The sequence below is a fragment of the Sinohyriopsis cumingii genome, chromosome 13, assembly GCF_028554795.1.
Source record: "Sinohyriopsis cumingii isolate HCF-2022 chromosome 13, ASM2855479v2, whole genome shotgun sequence".
Classification (NCBI taxonomy): Eukaryota; Metazoa; Mollusca; class Bivalvia; order Unionida; family Unionidae; genus Sinohyriopsis; species Sinohyriopsis cumingii.
In genome coordinates this window covers 53,434,329-53,459,227 of record NC_142973.1, presented here as the reverse complement: position 1 = coordinate 53,459,227, position 24,899 = coordinate 53,434,329, and the positions used below count along the sequence as shown (strand labels likewise).

The 24,899-nt window shown below is 32.9% G+C and overlaps 1 long non-coding RNA gene across 1 annotated transcript; it reads left to right on the top strand.

Moving 5' to 3' along the window:
• The first annotated feature begins 1,788 nt into the window (after positions 1–1,788).
• On the top strand, positions 1,789–3,072 carry LOC149785567 (uncharacterized). The gene is made up of 2 exons (XR_016413520.1): positions 1,789–2,088; positions 2,781–3,072. It is a non-coding gene; the product is annotated as an uncharacterized LOC149785567 (long non-coding RNA).
• Positions 3,073–24,899: the final 21,827 nt, after the last annotated feature.

Sequence of the window (24,899 nt, the reverse complement as noted above, 5' to 3'; positions counted from 1 at the left end):
AATATACGTGGATTTATTAGGCATCCTACATGCATTAATTAGGCATCCTACATGGATTTATTAGGCATCCTACATGGATTTATTAGGCATCATAAATGCATCAATTAGGCATCCTATATGGATTCATTAGGCATCCTATATGGATTCATTAGGCATCCTACATGGATTCATTAGGCATCCTACATAGATATTTTAGGCACCCTACATGCATTAATTAGGCATCCTAAATAGATTTATTAGGCATCATAAATGCATTTATAACCATTCATATTGCAAATAAATGAAATAAATAAATCAACTAAGTAATCGTTGCTTATATGAAGGATGCTCAGAAATAGTACGTCCTTCCGTTTTTATAGATGGGAAAAATCAGGCTTAGTCGAAATGTCTTTCTTATAAATGTAGCCCGTTAGAAACATCGCTATGTCACATGGTAGCATAGATTTTTTAAAACTTATTTAAATTTTCATTTCATGCAAACAAATCTGGACGGCATACATATTTATTTAGTGATTTTTTTCATATTTGGGGACTTCAAACATACAGGCGGTTTGGTTCTACCAAGTTGATAGGACTACATTAGTGTGAATAGAACACATGCAGGCAGTTGGGTTCTGCAGACTAGAACAATGCTTGGTCTAACTTAAAAAGAACTAAGAACTAGGGTAAGTCTTGGCCATTTTCTATAGAATGATTCAAACGACGAAGAGAACCATAGAAACACATACACTAAGCCCACTGGCCTTGTCAATGGTGAGAAATTAATAGCTCATACATCGAGGCTACTGGTCTGGCCAATTGTGAGAAACAATTAACTCATACAATTAGTGTACTGCTCTGGTAAATTGTGGGAATAAATTAAGTGTTTGGCTCTGAAGACATTACATTCTAAAGTTTGCCATTCTTAACAGTTTAAGAATCGTTTGAGAATTAGAAATAAGGCAAATGTGCTTATGACATTCTTTTTTATTTCAAAAGTGTGTATGCCAAGGTAACTAATGCCTATGCTGTTTTCTAGTTCCGGATATGACTTATCATATTTCGCCTTAGGTACAAACAAATCACTTGTATATCACATACTTTATTTAGATCCACTTACTCAGAACTTAGAAGAACGATTTTAAACGTTTTATGGACATGTTACATCCCAAGCAAAACTTGGATTAGAAGTTTTTAAAATTGTTTTGATAATTTTATCATCTATTAAACTATATATATTTAACAATATACCGAGTTTAGCCAATTTTGTCTTTACAATAAAATAATGATTTGACGGAAGAAATTTATTCTATGTCACTCAAAGATATAACAGACGATAAGTTATTGTTCGATACATATGGCAAGTGAGTTATTGTGTTTGAACTGTTCATTTGTCACCATTGATATTACATGACACCCCACTTCAAACAGCTGTCTTTGTACTTTTGAATAAATCCCACTTGAACTGATCGGATAAATATGCGAGTAAAAAAAAGTGTTTTTAAGCTCCAATGTACAAATTAAACACACAATCGTAATTATGCCCCCTTAGTAGAATGACCCCATATGTGTGTGTATATATATATATATATATATATATATATATATATATATATATATATATATATATATAAGCAAACTATATGAATCACACACGAATGTAACTTTTATCTACACTTTATAATCTGTCGAGCATAACGCATACTTAGTTTCAATCCGAAACATTTCTAACACCTCTATGTACATGACTAACATCATGACCCCCACAAAGATTAATGTTCAAAATATATTTCGTACTTGTACACTATCCTCCTTGAATATCAACATAACTTGGTGTCTTCTCATCCGAACCAATGCAGGATGAGCGAGGGGATAATACGCGGGGTTTACATTCAGTAATCCATGGGCCACCGCGTGACAGGTAAGCAACCAGCATCTCAATAGCTGAACAAGGACATTATGGTTATTTAAGATTAAAGTTGTAAATGAAGCAAGAAGTGACTGTTTTTGTCAATAATTTGGAATTTAATTCCATCTGATGGATGGAGAGGTTGATCAGACTTGGAATTCTTCCAGATTTATTTCGTTTGAAACGTAGGCTAATCTAAGGTAAGATTTATAGTGTTCATGTTTCACGTCTTTAAAACTTTGCTGCATAAGAAAAAAAGATATATTTTTTATTAAAAAATATTATGCTTTTATCTCATCAGTCATGTTTGATGTATTACAGAAAAAAACATGCGAATCAACCGTGATATCAGTCAAATGTCACATCTTGACGTTTGTCCTCTAGAAACAGTATTGGCATTTTGTAATTGATGCTCCAAAGCAAACGTCTCTCTGTTTCTGTCTGTTTATATGCCTGTCTGTCTCTCGTTTATCTGCCTCTCTTTCTTTCACACACACACACACACAAACACACACACATACATATATCAGTTACTTTATTTCCTAAACGTATGCCATATTGTATCGTACGCCCACAAAATGGCCGTACTCTCAACCTTGCTTCTGGCTATTCGCATAGATTCAATCAATCTTCCACTGACACGACTGATGTCCTGATGTGCATGTCCCCGAGGGATCTATCTGCATGTATATGTTTCATACCTGTCCCATATACAAGTAACTATATGTCTACCATTCAGCAAAATATGCATTAATACCTTGTCATCTTACATAATATGATTTTGTCAGCATAATTCTTTTCTACTCCAAGCAAACTCATTTCTTTCTCAGTTAGTGTTTACAGGCGCAAACAATGCTATTTTTAAAGCCTGATTTAACAAACAAAATTTCAGAGAATCGACGACTTGTATGCTGAGAGACATCCAGCTTCGTCAATATTCAGTAACCGAAGGGAATTGGAAATGAAACTACCATAATGGTAAAATCTATACTTAGCTCTGTTGGAACGCGAATGTTGCATCAAGGATTTCATCTCAATGCCGAGCAGAACATGCGCTTCAAAGACTAGTCCAGGGTGTAGTAAATCAATAAAAATTAAAGTTATTTTCAAGATTTGTTTAGAACTTTCATTCAATTTCAATGCAATAGATTCACAACCCAAAAAGTAATATAAAATTAAATTTGTTTTGTCTTTGTTTTTTTTTTATTATAGAAAAATGTCGAAGATACGTTCTTTAATAAAAACAAACAAATAAACAAACAAACAAAACAAAATAAGAATAACATATTTTAAACCAAGTTCAGTTCTGTACATGTCTTCTATTTGAATGGTCAAGAAAACATTGTGATGAATGAGCTAGATTCATGGTAATCAGAGACGTGATTTAAAATAAACCATGTTTTCATAAAACAGCGTTGGATTTGAGATGCAAACAGCTTATCACATTTTCTTTGAAGGCCAAACTTACTTTTTATCCGCACGCAAAAGCTGCCAAATACTCCAAACCGAAAATATTTCTCTTAAAGTTATGATTCTTTTATAATGATATTCAAACCAGTGAGAACAAACAGTCCACTGAATTTTTTAAAACAAACAAAAATTGCATGCTCTCTCTCTCTCTCTCTCTCGAGCGATCGATGCTAGGAACGCTTTATTAGTTCTATCAGGTGTGTAAAAAAGGTAAATCATTATCAGGTGTGTATGGGAAAGGTGGACGCTTAATTTGAAAAAGATGTTGCCTGACTATTTTGATTATGCCACATTAAATTAATACCATTTTGATTCTACAGCATTAAATTAATACCATTTTGATTATACCATATTAAATTAATACTATTTTGATTATACAATATTAAATTAATCTGAGCCTAATTTTAAAAGCAAATACTATATCACACTCTTTCTTTTATTTACAATGCTCTCCCTGGATTTTGCTTGAGCATGTTGTTCTTTCTCTTAAAAGATCGAAAGAAATAAGAAAAATCACGTTTATTTTAAATATGCAACGCATTCAGAACAGTCGATTTGTGGAAACATTTTCCAGCTTTGAAGAAAATAAATATAGTTTGAATGATTTGAAAAGATTTACCTGTCTTTGGTCATAAGAGTTTGCATTCATTACTTCACGCCGTTTTTCGTAACAAGATACTATATCATGCAATGAATTGCTCGGCTTTTTATATTTACACCCACCCCTGTAAGAAAAAGTTATAATAACCGTGTATCATTTATTTATGCAGAAAAATATAGGTTCGTGATTTGAGACTTTTAGATATTTATTATATATACTTGTAGATAAATCATTTTAGAATCATGTAAATAGTTCCTACCTTGTATCTTTACCTTGACTGAGCTTGATAAAGGGTTGTTTATCGTACGCATCGAATGGAACACTTGTGAAGTATCCATCATTAAAACGAAAAACGTCAGAGATGATCAAATACAATCTGTAATATATTTTGGGCCATATTTTCTGGTTTAATATGAAGCGGCAGTCCGATGTTTAATTTTTTTCTTCAAACATTGAAAATAATAATAATAATAATAATAATAATAATAATAATAATAATAATAATAAATAAATAAATAAATAAATAAATAAATAAATAAATAAATAAATAAATAAATTACTAGTTGCGATACATTTTTGAAAAATTTAGGTATCATGAAATGATTATTTTGGAAGTTATGTCATATTTATCTTTATATTTTAAAGAGACACCTTAAAGTTGTATTTATTTACTTTTGATAGTTTAGGAATCTGAGTTAACAGTAAGACTCAAGTAATTGTATCAAGAGAAATTATCAAATAATAATAATAATAATAATAATAATGATAATGATGATAATGATGATGATGATGATTATACATGAGACAATACAAATTCCTTTGTGCAGGATTACATTTAAATTTAAATCTCTTTTATTTTTCGATCCCAAAGGAATTTACAAACGAATCTTTTCAACTGTAATAATTACTATTCAATCTATTCGATGGAAATTTAAATGCATCCAGATCATTCTATCCATCAAATGTGATGACAGTATTAACATTTCTAATTATGTCCATCAAATAAGATGTGAGAGACAATATTAAAAAGTTTTCTGAAAATTAAATAGTAAAAACGGTAGGAGGATAAAAAGATAAGCCCTTTCTTTGGCAAACCGATCTGGAATAATCGCAAATGACAACAACCGTTCTGAATTTATTAAAACATCATAGTGAGAAAGCAAGTTGTTATTTAGCACAAAAAACAAACTAAAGAAAACAACGATAAGAAATAAAAATATATGGATCAAAAATTGCTGCTAAAAAATTAGTTAGCTAGTTAGTTAGTTGTATAAATGGCTAGCTAACTAGCTTTCTTGTTAGTAAATAGATAGATAAATAGATCCATTCAGCCACAAAACATTATTCCTCTTTTTGGCAGAGGTTTATTACTTTATAATATCGTAAAGATGATGCTTTGAATCTTTATTTTGCAATTTATGTTTCTAAAAATAATTACACCTAACACAAATGCGTTAGTTGTATTTCCCTCGCGCACGCACACACACACACACACACACACACGCGCGCGCGCGACAACGTGCTCACACGCTCAAGTCATTTAGCACTTTTTTCTTTCTTCACATGCTCTTCATCATCATCATCATCATCATCATCATCATCAGAAAATGAAAAGTTAATACTAACAGAAAGAGGAGACGAATAATAATAATAATAATAATAATAATAATAATAATTATTATTATTATTATTATTATTATTATTATTATGCTCATGCAATTGTTATTGTAATTTCGAAAAATGTTGAAACCATATCGATCGTTTTGTTTTGTTTTATTTCTTTTTGAATCAAATAAACTAATCCTTTCATTAGTAATATACCAGACTATTAAAAATAACTAAATATTACATAATTATTTAAATATTCGTATTCTGTATGAAAGGTGCATTCTAAACACAGGTGAACGGTGCATTCAAAATGAATAATAATAATAATAATAATAATAATAATAATAATAATAATTATTATTATTATTATTATTATTATTATTATTATTTTTGAAAGGGTTTGGCCAAATCTTGTCACGTCTCTATTACCATCTAAATTAAAATGGAAAACCGAAGGAATTTAGCAAATTTGTATACGGACGAAAAATGTTAGACGATATCTTGGACCTGACCAATGTTATGTGTAGTTTAATGTATTATAGTAAGAATTATATTGAATTGATAATATCGAAACTACTGTTTTTTTCTCTCTAGATATTGTATTCAAATGCCACCCCACCCCCAAAACATATAGGTATTTGAAACGTGTCCTCTAATGATTATAAGAGTATTCAAGTGTGTTCCAATTGTACTCCTTTCCGTAAAGTCCTGTTACTATGCATGCGTCATCAGGTTTTATTGCCATTAAGGCCAGTCACCTCTCTTTAAGGTCGTCTATTTCTCGCAGCGCTTATGTAGGAGAAAACTAAAGCCAAATCAAAGGAACAAAGAAAGAATGAAACAAAAAGTAGCTTTTGATGTTGATTTCCCTGTTTGCTTATACAGACTATAACAAATCTAATAATAATAAATGAAGAAAATTAGAGATCTAAGTTTAAATAGTACTTTATATGTTGCATCTAAATAATGTTTCATATTTGCTATGATGTTACTGGAATAAAACATGCTTTATATGTGCCATACTGTTGCTAGAATAAAGCATGCTTCATAGTTGCTGTAATGTTACAATAATAAAATGTTTCATTTGATCGTTTCAGCAGACTGTATTTTATGTGGTACACTTGTGGTGGCTTTTATAGTTGCATGAAAATGTCAATGGGCCATTTGTTACCTAGCTTAAGAATTAAAAAAGAAAACGAAGTTGTGCATATACAGCTGTATGTCCGATAATAAATAATCGGAATATAGCTGAAGGATTGTGCAAGACAGACAGACAGTGTAGTGAAGACGTATGAGGGGCACCGGTAGCCGAGAGGTCTAAGGCACTTGCCTTTGCAAATCTCTGACATCTGACTTCTGTCCGCATGGTTCTAGTCTCATGCTTGGTCAACGTGGGTATAAGAAAAAGCTTGCCAGAGGCCTAACGTGGATCGGTGTTTTTATTCTGGGGTTTTCCCTGGTTCATTCTATACCAGATATAGTGGTCGCCTTGTATAGTGGTTTCCCTGGTTCATTCTATACCAGATATAGTGGTTGCCTTGTATAGCCTATCATGTGCTGATAACGGAGTTAAAACCACAAGCACAACAACAACAACGAATTATGATGTAAACGCGCTCGTTTAATATACTGGTCCTGATACGCGATAAAATTGAAAACATAATGTAAAACATCAGGACAAACCTAATGATTCAGCAGCAGATGTGATTTATATCATGCATTACATGTGCAAACTAAACACGTACATTGTCTAAAATCTCTTTTTACCTTGTTTTTTTTTACATTAAAACTTACAAAGTCTTATAGTGACTATGTTAATTGTGAATGTAATTCGGTAGTAAGGCTTTGACTAATAGTAAAAGTGATGAATAAAACGAAAAACAAAGAAACAACCGTAAAATTCTGGAAATAGGATAGGGATTAATGAAAGAATACCTCCATTTAATATTAACCTCTAATTAATGTTTTATGGGGCTCCGGCTTGACCGATTGATCTAACGCCCTTGCCTTTACTAATCTTACACATCTCACCTCTGACTGCTCAGCCAATGTTATTATATAAGAAAAGCTTGTCAGTAGCTTCCCGTGGGCCGGTGTTTTTTTCCAGTGTTTTCCGGCGTTATTCCTCCACCAAATAAACTGTCTGTCATGTAAAGTCTGTCATGTGCTGAAAAATGGCGTGAAGCCTACAAAACCAGATCATTACAACACATGAAGGAATAATACTATTTGTCAAGGGTCAGCACACATTATCCTGGCTTGAGCCATTATTGTAGATGTCTATCAGGATTTCCGAATTATTTCTTATGTTCACTTTTCATAAATAGTTTGGAAATATAATGACGTTCTATGACACGTAGACTAAACATAACACATATAATTTGGTGTCATATAGTCAGGTGTATGTTTCAGCTTCACAAAAAGTAATTTGTGTCATTGTGGGTTTAACGCCATTTTTCAGCACATGGCGGCTAGTATATCTGGTGCAGGAAAAACTCGGAAAACCTCAGGAAAAGTCACCGACCCATGGGAAGATACTGGCAACCTATCTCTCATACCCACGTTGGTCAAGCAAGACGAGTATAGACAATAATCCATGAGGACAGAGATGAGATGTCTTTGGACTAGTGTCCAAGGACGCCTTTACAAATCATTGGCATCTCATCTCTGTCATGCATAACTTACCATGTACTAAAAAGCGGCGTTAAACCTACAGAAAATCAAAGACAAAAAGAGCCATCGTGCAGTCTTTGGATATAGTTCAATCCCAGTAAATGAAAGAGTAGAATTGTTTTGTATAAACTGAATATACAGTTTTTGGCTATTGTATTTATAATCAGTTAAATTCATTATGCAATCGTATGTTGAGATAATAATTATATCACTAAAACTAATCCGATAATTGTTCTTGATTGTAATCTATACAGTCTTGTGAGTTAGAAGACGGTGTTGAAAAGACAATAGTTCAATAGTTTTATGGAGGGACTGGGGTAGGGGTTGAACAATTTACACGCATTTGCTCGTCTTACCACCAAAACGTCCTCTTACATACGAAATATATCAACTGTGTTTCACTGAACAGCGAAATAAATATATACTTCGCTTTGGACTCACATCTGTCAAAGCAAATCATATTTAATGTGCGTAACATACTGGTTTTGTCAGAAAACTTGTATCAATTATTTAGATAAGAGTGGAGATAATGTTGATCGAGTTTTTCCTAATTTGCATAATGCATGTACTGACGATGAAATTGTGGAGGCTATACAAAGATTGATTAGACAGAAATATCATGCAAATTATCTCCAAAATAACCAATAGTTTAGGTACGACCTGGAGGTTTCAGTGCTGTATCTTTACAAACATTGTGTGCTATTTTTGACAATGGTTGATGTTCCTAAATTCAGATGAAAGTATTATCGTTTATAACATTTAAAAAAGGGGACAGAGAAGTCGTGAATAATTACTAATTCCAATCCTTTTACACTCTTTGTAAGTATTATACAAAATAACAGGTGGGGAAAATATCGTATTCACATTTTGGAGCTAAGGTTTATGTACAAACTTTGGTCTTTAAACCATATTTTTTTACCATAGGACTTGAATTGAGCATAGCAATTAAACCATTGCAAGGCATATTTATGAAAATGTTGAAAAATGTAAAACATTCAATGTTCAATGCGTAGCAAAGTTTTGTATCGAGAATTTAAAAAACAAAATCCCATAAAGGCATACCAAAATAATCAGACTTATTAAATTTTTGGTTTAAAATAAGAGCAAATGAAAATCTTATATTGATGATATTGTAACATGTACTTTTGTCTCAAGCAGAAAAACAATGAATATGTAAATTGGTTATATTTAGTCAAAGACATTTTTAATATTCTTGAGATCCCCGACATATGGTTTTAACCTGAGTCATTTGCCCTCAGAGCAAAGAGCGATGTAAATGTTTAATGACTAATGCAATTTAGAACAAAGTAATTCGAGTAAATTGGACTCTCGAGAAATGAAATGCAAGTAAATTGGAGTCTATAACAATGAAATCCGATTATATTGGAGTCTAGAAGATGAAATTCGAGTATGTTGGAGTCCATAGTAATGAAATTCGAGTAAGCGAGAGTCTTGAACTATGAAATGGCTGAAAATTGGAGTCGAGATCAATAAGATTTGAGTAAACTGAAATCTAGGACAATGAAATTCAAGTACACTAGAGTCTAAAACAATGAAATTCGTTGGAGTAATTTGGAGTTGTGTAGAGATGTGGGGGGGATGCATTTACTTATAAAAATATCTGAGTATGCTGAACTATTGAAATCATACAACAGTATTGAAAATATTTAGAATTCCATCCCATCCTGAACTTACTGCAACAGGCATATATGGAAACGACATAACTGACTGGCATTAAAGACGTTGTATATTTTACTGTAATGAGAAAATTAAGAATGAATACCACATATGGATTAGCGACCCGTTATTTGATAATTTGAGGGAAATGATTCATAGTTACTACTTGAATTATCCATACATTTTTAAATATACTGATGTTTTGAACTGTGAAGATAAGAAAACAACGTTTAGTCAGGGAACGTTGTGTATTTAATGTAGGAGAGAATGTAGGAAATCATTTACATTTGATGTAGGAAAGTGAGTATATTTAATCTAGGGAAGTAAGTTTAGGAAGCAATATGGCTAGGTGATTCTACATTCGTTTCATAAATTAAATGTATTTAATATAGATTTTCCATAATTTCATTTTCCTTTTATCATTGGATTATTATGAATTTTATAAATGTTCACGTGAATCTGGTTCCTTCCATCAATGTATCATTTGTTCTCTAAAAACGTATTATGTACGTGGTTTACGTACCTTCCATGAATATAACATTTGTTCTCTAAAAGCGTATTATGGACATGATTTGCGTACCTTCCATGAATATATCATTTGTTCTGTAAAAGCGTATTATGGACGTGGTTTGCGTACCTTCATCAATATATCATTTGTTCTATAAAAGTGTATTATGGACGTGGTTTGCGTACCTTCCATCAATATATCATTTGTTCTATAAAAGTGTATTATGGACATGGTTTGCGTACCTTCCATGAATATATCATTGGTTCTTTAAAAGCATATTATGGACGTGGTTTGCGTACCTTCCTCCTTATATCATTTGTTCTGTAAAAGTGTATTATGGACGTGGTTTGCGTACCTTCATCAATATATCATTTGTTCTATAAAAGTGTATTATGGACGTGGTTTGCGTACCTTCCATCAATATATCATTTGTTCTGTAAAAGCGTATTATGGGCGTGGTTTGCGTACCTTCCATCAATATATAATTTGTTCTCTAAAAGCGTACTATGGACGTTGTTTGCGTACCTACCATCAATATATCATTTGTTCTCTAAAAGCGTATTATGGACATGATTTACGTACCTTCCATCATTATATCATTTGTTCTCTGAAAGCGTATTATGGACGTGGTTTGCGTACCTTCCCTCATTATATCATTTGTTCTCTAAAAGCGTATTATGGACGTGGTTTGCGTACCTTCCATCAATATATCATTTGTTCTCTAAAAGCGTATTATAGACGTGGTTTGCGTCATAATGTGAAAGTCCTACATCGACTGTGACAATTTAATCACCACACTATGTAGTGCTAAAAAAAAATATAGTTAAGTAAGGGAAATATAAAAGTTAATTGAACAAAACGTTTGGAAGATAAACTTTAGTAAAAAAAAATTAAAATTAGGGAAAACAAACAAAAAATGAATTCTACACAAAACATAATAAATTATAATGTTCTGTTTCCATTATTCTAGCTGACGTTCTGGAACAAATAATCCTAATGTTCAGTATCAAATACACTGTCAATCTTTCTACTTTGTCGAGTTATTAATTATATTATTAAAAAAAAGCATTGTGATCATCGGTATCATAAGTGTTTGTCAAAGCAGTTAAAGTAAGTAACTCGCAATGTTTCGAAATATAACTATTTTTTTTCCATTGGTGTTTTCATATTGCATTTTTGGAAAATATGTTCAAATTCTACGTCCCTTCACTGCCATCCCCTTTAATGTGCGGTATTTAAGACAGATTTGAAATTGAAGCATTTGCAAAAGCAACATTAGTGACGAGAGCAAATGCTACACAGTTCAAAAGCTAATTAAGTTCTGGTTAATTTTTCGTGCTGTTTGCAATCTTCGTGTGTGCGTGCTTTTTAAAATGAAAATCTTCTATACTCAACAAGTGAAAATTATACAAGTCATTTTTGTACTGATGTGCCGTTAACCGCCTATGCGCACACACACACACACACACAGACACACAGACACACACACACACACACAGACGTAAAGCTCTTGCGGCGTGATGATGAAAATATTTACATCATAAAGACGATATTCTTTTGATCTCTGTACTTAGATTTGATTTAAAAGTAACAAAAGTAATTGGTGCTTTTACTGATAAATACATTTCCTAAAAACAGTTAATGTTTATGGACGCCCTATTAGAACAAAAGGTTTGGACAATGGATCAAAATCTTAATGCATTTACAGTATGAGGAAGACTGTTTTCAGAGATATATCACATTTTCATTTCGCTATATATTTCACAATGTCTTATTTTAAAGTCTTCGATAATCTCCTCTCGTTTTTTAAAACAAATATCGAAATAACTTGATACAAATTAAATTAAATGCAACACAAAGAAGATGATACGTCGATCTCCTTCATATATAAAGTTACCTGGACACCGGCGGGCACTATGGTCAGTTTTCGCCGTCAATAACCCGAGGCTTGGTTTAGTGACAAGATCACTGGAGGTACGATATTGCACAACACCCATTGTTGCAGTGGCATTAAGTCACTGAGCGTAACTTCCGATATCTATCTTCCAGTCATTTTAAACAATTTATATATAGCCGTTCAATATACCTTTATCCATCATCTCTGACAGTGATGTCTTAAAGAACAAAATCACCGAGTGCTACTTTGAGAATTCTGGAACCCTATTAGTTTTATGATAATGGTCAGTAGTTGCCATAAGCACTCAAAGTGACAGCTACTATAACTCAAAAACACAACAAAAAGAAATAAAGGACTGTAATCGCTTCATTACTCAAATCAAGGAGTGGGCTGGTCACTCATAAGTCACCTTATTTCCAGATTTACTTCAAAATCAATTAATTAAAGGATATGGTACCCATCCATTGTTTGGGGTGTATTATAAATGGTTCAGGGGTAGATGTTAGAATTATTCCTCAGAAAGCTTTCGTAAGGGTAAGAAGGCAGAGAAATTTGGATTCCAGAATTTATACCAAGTTTTATAGAGGTAAGAAATTTAGATGAGTAATTTACTGAGTTATTTTTATTCATTTATTTATTATGAGGATAACTTCATTGTATGACATTTTTGCTTATTTGTTTTATCAAAACACAACATTTTATCTAAACATTTTGTTCAAACACTTAATTATTTATATGACTGATTAATCCTTTGGCTTTTCACTTATGTAAAATTTATTTATTTATCTCTCGCTTTTATTTGTATGACTGATTAACTAATCCGTTTACTTTCTTCAATTATTTAAAATTTATTTATCTCGCTCACTCTTTATATATATATATATATATATATATATATATATATATATATATATATATATATATATATATATTACTCGATACTCAAAAGGCTAAGTAGTCTGTGACCTTCATTTTAGGTCATGCATTTTAAAACTTTTTAAAATCTTTTTTCGTTTTGTATTTTTTTAAATATAATTTTTTGGTATCATTTTTGTGCAAGATGGTATATCGAATTTCAGTCACATGGGTGGATTTGCTACTTCTAAACCTTTTGTAAATCCATTTTACGTTTTGAAAGTCATATATTTTACGAGCCCACACTTCTCCCTGCCCCCCCCCCCCGTCAGTTTAGCTGAAAATTTTACTAATAGAAGGTATTACCACAGGAAATTGCCAGTGTTCAGGAGAATGAAATGTTACTCGGGACAGTGTCAGTTTCATCTGGTTTACCCAGTTTTCGACAGTGGATGATTGTGCAGTATCTGTTCTCATGAAAATGTAAAATCTCTCAGAATTGAAATCACCCTGTACCGTTTATACAATATAGTATGCATATAGGCGACTGCCATTTGCAAATATCATCTTGAAATTTCATTACTATACACTGCTTGTACAACAAGAAGAACAACAAAAACAACAGAAATAACAACAATAAGTAGTACTACACACTTATAACCGTTATGATCACCGTAACTACTCATACTATCACCACTGCTAAATTTGTAATTACTGACTTTAAACCGTATATCTATAATAGTTAACACAAGCCATTTGGCAAAAGAACACAATTGTCCTTTTCTCTGTTTCTTTCCTTTCCATGCTTGAATAGCTGTGTATGGAGGCTAGATACTCTTTTTAACATGGTAAATACATTAAGGATATGGAACGATTCAGCTCCAATCTTAATTATACGAGTAGTAACATTAAAGGCAAAGTACACTAATTAAAATACGATTGGTGAACTGAACTTCGCGTAGTACATGGCAACAGCTAAATTCGCCTCTAGTTCCCAACGCTGTAATAGTGACAAGAAGGATTTTATATATAAAAAACGATTCGTGTGTAACAGTGGAGGTTTATAAATAGATTTTTACGATCTTCAAAGTATTTTGTTTTAATTTTTGAAGATTTTGTTTACAGATAAAATAGTATATAGGTACAAAATGTTATAGACGATCATCACTTCTTTTCCATCAGGATAATAGAATTGATTTAAAGATGATTAAAGCACTCTTATATATCGGCTCCGTGTCATCCAGAACTAACTTCTCATCTGTCGGCTTCATGTCAGTCACAACCAGCATATCACCTATCGGCTTGGTGTCAGTCACAATTAGCCTCTCATCTTTCGGCTTTGTGTCAGTCACAAGCAGCCTCTCCTATATCGGCTTCGTGTCGTCACTGTTAGTCTCTCAGCTATCGTTTATTTGTCAGTCGCAACCAGCCTATCATCTATCGGTTACTTGTCAGTCACAACCAGCATATCATCTATCGGCTTGGTGTCAGTCACAATTAGCCACTCATCTTTCGGCTTTGTCTTAGTCACAAGCAGCCTATCATCTATTGGCTTCGTGTCATTCACAAGCAGCCTCTCGTCTATCGGCTTCGTGTCGTCACTATTAGCCTCTCAGCTATCGGTTATTTGTCGGTCACAAGCAGCCTATCATCTATCGGTTACTTGTCAGTCACGACCAGTCTCAGCGATTCCGAGAAGATCTGTTGAAAAATTATACCAATCTCTACACTAAAAAAATGTCGAGCAAGAACTTTATGGCAAACTAAATGCAATCGAAAATGTACATTCACCAGCAGTTTTCCTACGAATCAATGTATAAACATTATCATATAGGTGGAGACCGGAAATAACAAAAACAGAATTTAAAAAAATTAGAAGAAAGTAGCAGTTTTTCACTATGTTTTACAAGGTATATTTTCCAGATAAATGTGCCCAACTCGTATCTCTAATCGTTTTTCCATTTTTGATGTTAGGTTAAATCGAGAGATATGCGAACGGTTTATTTTTCTGCATATTTCAAAGGAAATGTTTTTACCTCTTCTTCACATATATAGAGTTTACTAGCACATACAATAACAAGAGCAAGGGTTTACGATAGAAATTTTTTAAAAAAATCTAATGAGAGAATCAAACAGTTTACACCGTGATATTTGAACGAAAGACTTGGCATTTATCATTTCGATTGTATAAATTAAATAATAAAAACCAAAAATGCTAGTGATCTACCTTGATAAGCCGTACAAATTAAAGAGAAAATGGTATACATGTATCAGATTATCGTTTTGTTACACTGTTCAATTTTGCCGAATTAATATTTAATATTTATTCTGTTATAATATACCAACTTTTAATCTGTTACATTCTGCTTCAGCTCCCTAAAATATTTAATCACAACTTTGATATCGTTATAAGAAAAGATTGTTAAAGAAAAATACAGTTGACCAGTCCGCTACACTTTAAATTATTGCTATAGAACGTAGTACAGTAGAGAAACGTTGTCTTTGAATCATCAAATACTGAACTATCAGAAAAGCAAATGAAAAGCAATTTTCACAGCAGTTTCTTGAACAAATTTGTTGAGGAAGGGGATCATTCCACCAGGTTTACGATTGAAACTGAAAAACCACAATTTAACATCTTAAACATTCATCATTGTAGAAGAGCTTTCAGTGTTATTGAATCTGCACAGGAGATAAATTTTGTTTCATGGAAGAATTTCAGAAGTTGATTTTTGTTATTAACAAAATACGTTATACATAAGGGTTTAAAGTTCACACAAATCAATTAAATGTTTAATAAATTATCAGTTATTCTAAAGACTCTTGAAATTCGGGAAAGAAATATTAGTGCGGAAACTATAGTTCGTTTAATATTTTTTCATTAAATGTTCTTTGGATGCAACAAACAAATTCTACGCCGAAAAGGTTTAGTCTTGTTTCAAGGGTCACATAACAGATTTTTTAAGTTTTTAAATTCTGTCTCTTTAAATACATGTTGACAATTTTTCGCTGAATATGGACAATTATAACTGCCTTAGCGAGTGTTGTACCTATAAAGGATTGGATGAAAAGCCCCTCCTGCGTACTTCATATGAATATATATATATATATATATATATATATATATATATATATATATATATATATATATATATATATATATATATATATATATATATATATACACATACACACACACGACTATGTGCATATTGGACTTTTTAAGCGCAGATAATTTACTTTCCAATTTATTTCTCTTATCTCTCTTCTTTATTAAATGAAATATTACCGACTGAGATAAAATGACCAAATCCAATGATGATTTTGGCGTACCTACAGTACCTTCAGAATACTTTGTGAACATGCAAGACTTAAAAGTGAAAACTCTGTCAAATGATTTAGTCCATGTCTTGTTTATTTTAAATACAGTGAACGCATATACTTCCGATATTAGAAAGATATTTTCTTTTTCTGTAACAAAATTATATCTATCAATCACAGAGTAAAGAGCGATATGAATACTTCATATCCAAGAATTACCGGCATAAGTTATTGTGGAATGCAGCTAGCATTCTCACATGGTACAGGAAGACCATAAACGCTTACAAAACTTGTTCTCCCGGTTTGTACACGACGTTTCTAATGTATTCGGGACCTGTCACAATAAATCTTCCACACCTTGAGTTTACTTCTCCCGGCAACAATGGTGCGAATCGTCCCTGTTACATCCTATATGATCAACCACACCCGTTTACAATCCACCAGGCAAAATCCACAAGGCAAACTATATCCAGATTATTCACAATGTTCTCAACACCATTGCTGCTTCAAGACAAGCAAGTAATTGTACCAGTTTGTGTAATTTAACTTAGGGAGTGTATGTATATAAAAGATTGCGATAGGGGAGAAATGTTCATCTTAACTATAGTGATCATTTTAGAATGTTTAAGATGAAATGATGCTTTGCTTTATACACTTACAGGTGAGATATTTTATGAGGTATGACATTCAAGCTAATGGATTTATCTTGTATCTCACTGCCAAGGGCTTTCAAACTCTTTATCTTTACGCAGAAGCGGTTACAATGTATATTTCTATATATTATCTGAACCATGGTGTCCTTGTGCCCTGTCTGCTTTACATGTGACTGTGTTTGGAGACGCATTCTTGCAGCAGAGAGAGATGGATTTGGTTTAGAACGACAGTGATACATGTTGCTTCTTTTATTCATTTCTAGTTAATGTTTACCAAAATGAATTCAAAAAGTATTTATGAAGACAATTCGACACCTACTTCGGATGATATAAAAAAGAAGGATAAAAGGACCATATGTTAGATTCATGAGAGCAGTAAGTTGATGGGGTCCCAGGTTGCAATTATTCCCGGGACTACATCAACTACTTGCTTTGGTGGATCATTGCTGCAAAATCACGTGACCGGCTTGTTCAGTGGACTGACAGAAAGCCTGTTCTCCGACATGATGGATAACCAGCCGTTTTACCAACCTCCATGTCAATCTCAAATATTCAATTAATTCCCGACTTAGCCAAGCAAAGTATACTTGACGAGTCGCAGTAGATCAATGAGTCCAGAGTGACGGGAAAATTGTTGGACTTTGATTGCTACTTACACGAATTTATTTTTCCATATATTATATGTCCTTCACTGATCTTATTTGGACATTACAAAATACCCAATCCCCATTCCTCGGATATTAATTTATCGACTGAACAGTAATCAAGTAATCATATAAAACAAGAAACGGTTTACACTAAAAAAACATGTTTTAGATTTCGGTAGCATATATGATTATTGATTCCTAAATACAAAGTATAATATTATGAATTGAACTTTAGAAATGTTTAGGACTGATACATACAGAGAACAATTAAAATACAACTGATTAGTATGCCGATTCTTTCACTGCACTGAACCAGTAGGAACAAGGGAATTAAAGTATGCAATGAACCAATACAAACACGGGAATTAAAGCATGCATTGAACCTAAAAGAACAAGGAAATTAAAGACTGCAGTGAACCAGTAGGAAAAAGGAAATTAAACCTTCAAAGAAAACGTTTGTAACACCGCGACCCTATTTTGAAGAATTGTCTGAGATGAGTATGAAGTTATATTGTTGAAACCTTTACGATTTCAAGAAATTAGCATTGAATTTGTCTTTTCTTAAAAATAATGAAATCAATACTGTGGACAAAGCAAAGCTTAAGAAAATGTTCCGAATGACTAACAGGAGTACGTATTTTACCCCACTAATTTCTGTAAGAGATCTGTATTGCATATATACATAAAGCGGGGAAAACAATTTATATGCCTATCAGCATTTAAGTAAGTTGCAAAATTAAGTTCGCGTTTGATTTGCTGTTTGTTAATATGTATTTTTCTCTCGTTTTTGAAAATTTCTTCTTCACTTACTTCATGCTACTTCACGTTTCCAATCTTTCTTGATTTATTTTAAGCTGCTATTTTTTCTATGTAAGAAAACAACGGATCACTGGGTCGTCTACAGTTTCCGAAATACCTATATAAATAAATAATTATAAAAATAATAGAAATAATTAAAAATAATAAATAAATAAATAATAGTTTAATTCAATCAAGCATAAGATAACCCTTAAATACAGTAGCTTTATTACTTTAAATGCAAACGATGGAAAAGTTCCAGTTCAAACAGTCAAAAACAAGTAGAATTGTTTCGGTCACCTCTTTGGTGACATGATGTATTATTTTCTCGTAAGGAAGACCAAATAAATCGTTCGATATTTTGCTTCATTTGTCATCTTTGTTAGAAACTTAAACTTACTGAGATCATTTTTACTACACGCTATGCTAAGCAGGCACTAATATTCAATTCTGTTGAATAGATTTCATGCTTTAATGCACATACAGTTACAAATCAGAGAAGAGCGGGATTTTAACATTAAATACCTTGTTGATCATTTAAGCGCATATCTGCATAAATGTATAACATTCTATAACATTTCAATAATTTTGATAGATTAATGTGTTGAAACTATCCTTTGCTGATTTGATTTATGAAAACATATACATAATTCCAGGTGACAGGATTCAAACCATATTGGTTGTTGAACTGACCAGTATTTCGTTTTGCCCATTCTCACAGGAAAGTGCTTGATAAAAGGCTGTTGTGACAGGGGCAAAATCAGATCAGCTTGTTTGAGTTGTTTTATTGACATTTATTGTCAGTTTGCCACAAAATGTGCCTTGATTCTTCTCAGTCCTTTCCATCGGTCGACTAGATCGTGAGAAGAGGCCATCGCGGTTTTGATTTATTATCATCTACATTAATATTCAGTTCTGGCTCCCAACGGCTGTCATTCAAACGGCTTCGGCAGCTCATATATTCTGGAGATCTCTGCAAAAACAGTCAATAGGTATCTATCTACTTCGTCTTCCTAAAGCAGGGCGTAGGCGACCTGTCTTCACTCTTGACACCACCAGTATCTGGATACAAAATTGAGCTCTGCTTGAAGTCATACGGAGCATCAGTACTTTTATTGTCCGCTTTGTTCTATTGCTATAGTGGAGAGGACAAACATTACAGTGGTAATGAACTTGTGAAATTTTAATGGATTGTCTTAGGTCAACTCCCCACTGTGCAAAGGAATGTTCTGATTCATACCGGCTGTCAAGCTTGTGAGAGACTTAATCATTTTCACAGACGATTGTCTTCCATCAAGATGTGCTCTCAATAGTTGATGTTCCCAGACAGTAGCTCATAATCCTTTAGCAGTGCAGCTTATCTGAAGACAAAGACGTCTTGGACCTGGAAATCGACATAACATAGGAACGCACAGAAAACAGAAAGGTTTTTCCGAATTTATTGGAATTTATGATATTATGCCACAAGCTATTTCATAACGGAAATATGGCTATCTGCAGTAGAACACGGAGGTGCTGCTTCTAATCATTATAATATTTTCTTCACAAAAGGGTAATTATATTTCCATCTTTATCAGATTAGATCTATATTTTCATACATTTTAAAGATGTTCTCCAACAAAACGTTGAACGATAGTAGGCGAGATTGCGAGGGACGTTTACCATGTTGTCTTTGCCACGTGTCATATCTCTGAGCTCGCGGGTCGTGGGGGATGCCACTGTTACAGAGGAAGGTGGATTTCCCAAGATCCGTGATCGCAGAGAATGCGAACAACTAATATACTGCGAGAAGACTGGGTATTAGTGATGGGGTTTACGAAAATTATGTCGATTTCCCCGGAAAGAATGATATTATCTTGGCAATATGATAAACTCAGCGTGATCACTGATGCAGTAAGGAACCCGGGGGACATCATGAACGGTATGTATATCGGTTTTATAGTAATTTATCGAAGTCTGCATCACCTAAATGATGAGAATTTAGTGATGCAATTGCATTAATTGCTTTATTAACTGCTACTATTTTAAGAGGAATATCGGATTCATTCATCCTCTGACAAGTACAATTTAGGGAAGGTTGCTTGTCTGTAGGAATTCATCTTAAAAACAAGTTCAGTCTTTTTATTGATGTTATGTAAAATGTAAATGCTAATTTTGTATATCTCTCCAATGTTCTTTATATAATTTCAGCTAAGAATTACATGTACATTTCGCTCCCACCAGAAATGTTGGAATCATAGACTTTACGTATTATATGTAACTTGCAAAATGCTTCCAAAAATAACATTTCCGATTTGTCCAAGTCTCGCATGTCCCTACATAACATTAAGATTTGCTGTTTGAAAATAAATGTTTGAAATGTTCTTCATTTTGTTTTCTGTGTTATGTTTTCATTTGTCATTATATTTATACTGAGAAAAGTAAACGGCTGAATCAATACATGTTGTAACGTTACTAGAGCACTTTTTGCAGACTTTCAATTTAGTGCATAATCATTTAACTTAACAGTTCTATTTAATATCCATTTTTTTCAGATTTCGCTAATAATAATAATAATAATAATAATAAAATAATAATGTGTTATTTAGGTTTTAGAGAATGATATGTAAAACAAAGAGTTATAAATACATTATCTTTAGAGATTAACTCAAAGAAATATGTGGGATTTAGATTTTTAACGTAGCTTTAACAATTTTCAGTCATATCGCTACGATGTCTGTAGTGTGGCAGTTTATAGTAATGTCTAGCACTGTGGCATTATGCCGCAGACATGTAGAATGATGTCCCACCCAGTCACATTATCCTGACACCAGGCGAGGCACCTGTTAGTACCGTTTTTATAAGTCTTTAGTATGACTCAACCGAGGATCGAACCCACGACCTACCGCATCTGAGGCGGACGCTCTAACCACTAGGCAACTCAAAGAAAAATGAGTTTGTTAGTGAGTTTAAACGATTAGAATGATTTCTGAAAAACAATGGCCGTCTCTTAAAAATAACATGTTTTGATATTCCAAAGCTTTGACCTTCATCGGATATTTACTTATAATTGTATTTCGATGATGACAAGCAGTCTAAAATAAAGTCCTTATTCTCGTTCCAAAAATAACTTATAATACAATGGTGCCAGTGATGTTAAATTCTTCATAGCAAACGGATGCTAGCAATGTTCAATTCTTTTGCACATTCTCGAGTATAATTTTTAGAAAGTACAATTAATACAGTTACACTTATCGGGGAAGACATAGGATTAAAGAGAATGTTAAATAGGATAGATTAATCATGCTTTTAATAGAACATTGATATCATATTGAACCTTTGCAATCAATATTCCATTTACAACAATATTTCGATTATAGCGGAATGCTACATATAACCTTTCCAGAAAATAACAATTGAAAATCATCCAAAATAAGATACATGTATATTTCGTATATGCATATATAATGAACATGTATAATATGTATCTCTCCGCATCACTCACTCATTCACTCATCCAGCCTGATTTGTATGTTAATTTGTCTACAGGCAGCCTTTCTTCTCTGTCTTGACTGTCAACCTATCTACCTACCTATCCATTTATCAATACATCTATTTATATGCCTACCTGTCTATCCATAAATTCATCCATTCTTCTATTTATTTATACGTTTATCTGACTGCATATCTATCTATCTATCTATCTATCTATCTATCTATCTATCTGTCTGTCTGTCTATCTATCTATCTATCTATCTATCTATCTATCTATCTATCTATCTATCTGTCTATCTATCTATCTATCTATCGTGCTAAATAAGAAGGTATGCCATATTTTATCGGTTTATTTGAGAGTTTATGTTTGGTGCTTTCTCAAACTCTTCATAACGTTACGTTTTTGTTAGAGTTACCATTCAACAATATCTGCACTAAGTGTTTTTGTTTTTTGGAGAAGCAATACACTTCTTATGGAAAACAATATTCAATTCTTCATAACATGACTTATTAGGTATTAGGGTATAGCGTCAAAAAAGGTTGAAAAGGACAAGGTCAACAATAATAATAATTCAAGAAGATTAGAGCTTGCTCCAGTACAAATTAATTAAGATGTGCTTCAAACAAAGGCATCAAGTAATATTTCCAAACTATACGTACGTTGAGAGTTTGTTAGTTATCGGACTCTAAGCATGAATCTCATATTTCCAATTTTGAATCTTATTCGACAGGATAGTCTGTCTGTCGGAATATAACTGTATCAACATAATGAATCTGCCGGGATATACTTGTATTACCAGGATACATCTGCCGGGATATACTTGTATTACCAGGATACATCTGCCGGGATATACTTGTATTACCAGGATACATCTGCCGCGACATACTTGTATTACCAGGATACATCTGCCGGGATATACTTGAATCCCCCGTGTAATAAAGATAGAAACTCGTCAATGACAAATGAAACGATAAAATAAAACACAAACAGACAAGCCAACCAACAAACAAAAACAATGAAAACAAATCAAACTAACAAGTATTAGAACCCACAAAGCCTACATTTGGAGATAGTCCACTAAAACATTCAGCCACTATGTCTTTCAAGTATACGCTTTGTATGTTCTTGGCCATATGGCTGCAAACGGATAAAAGATTAACGTTGATTCTTAAACCGTAAGACAAATTTGAAGATGCTGCCTGTGGAAAGATTCAATACTTAAATGTTATAAAAGATGTGTAATTTGCAAAATACATTGTTGAAAAAGGGGATAAGTCGATACAAAATGCTAAAACTGACAAACCCATCAAGTCCACAATATAAAGCTGCCTGTTTTCTGATACATCAACCCATTAAATATAGTATGACGGGGTCAAAGTGCAGGCAAGGTCAAGAAATTTCCGAAACCATATTTCACTAAATCGAAATTTAATTTTTAGAACGTGTTTATTAACTGAAACTTATTTTAAAGATATTATATCGAAGCAATTATTATACAGTCTTGCTCTGATCGTTGGTTGGTTTAAACATATTTTATTTGCTATATTTTACCAAAGGGTTCAGTCTACAAGTTCTCACAACACTGGATAAGCCCTTTTACATACAAGTCCAGTGGTACAAATTAATCAAACATGACAAGTGATAAAAGTACAAGAAAAAATATAAGGGCAACAAATTAGGCGTGCTGATGGTTAAAGGATAAAGCTTCGATAAAAGGAAAAGACTAGTGAAGACTAGGTATTAGGTTTGCCCTTAAAATATATATTGAGTGCAGATGAAAATATAATGATAGGCACTTTCGGCGTATACACAGGCAGTTCTGATCCTTTAATAGGTCGCTACATTGGTTTCAGAAACTAGTATGAATCCCAGCATGTTCGATATCACCTGAAAGATAATACGAACAAACGCTATTGTTTAGCTGGGTAATATGCTTATTAAATAATAAAATAGCTTTCTGATTTGACATTATCGGGTAAGAAAAAGAGTTAAGAAAAGGTTCTTTTGTTATTCAAGTCTCTAATTTACGATATAAACTTTGGGTCGATAACGTAATTTGGATCTTGTCGTTTCTCCACCAAAGGTAGTGTATTTAACCAAAGGTAGTTTATTTAACTAGCCCAGTGAATCATTATACATCCTTCTGTGAAATGTGCAGACTTTGTAAGATTTTCTTGTGTCTGAGAGCGGAGTCCAATCGCATTCCTCATAAATATTGCGTATATGGGCACTTCTGGTTGTACATGTAACTATCATGGCAGCATCTAACTGAAATCTATACATTTACGTATCTTTTAAACACAGATCGCAAACAACATTTTCATGTTCTACAAAAGGCATTATGTAATTAAGGCAAATTATATCAAAGGATTTTCTTTTCAGCTAGTATGAAAAAATTTTTAACACATTTAGCAATTTAAACGCCTTCATAAGTATATTTTCAATATGTACACTTCATATGCATACATTCCTAAATGTAAGGCCCAAATGTGTGTTACTGTCAACAAATGCAAGTGATTTATGTTGGAACTCCATTCTTGGGAAAGAGTGATTCTTTTTACTGGAAAAGATGACACAACTTTTTGCTGGATTGTAGCTTACCAACCAATGATTTGACGAGTCTTGTAGAGTTTCTTGGTCGGCATTGATGCTATAGTGGATATCTTATATAGTTCTAGAAGTGTAAGAGAGAGAACCGTCGTCGGCAAAAGGTCTGGTGAGGCCAAGTAGGTTAAAAGCAATATGACTAATATGACTTGTACATCTGAAGCCCGGATAAAGTCTGAAATCGAAAATTTCACAAGATAGAATTTATAATTTAAACATTA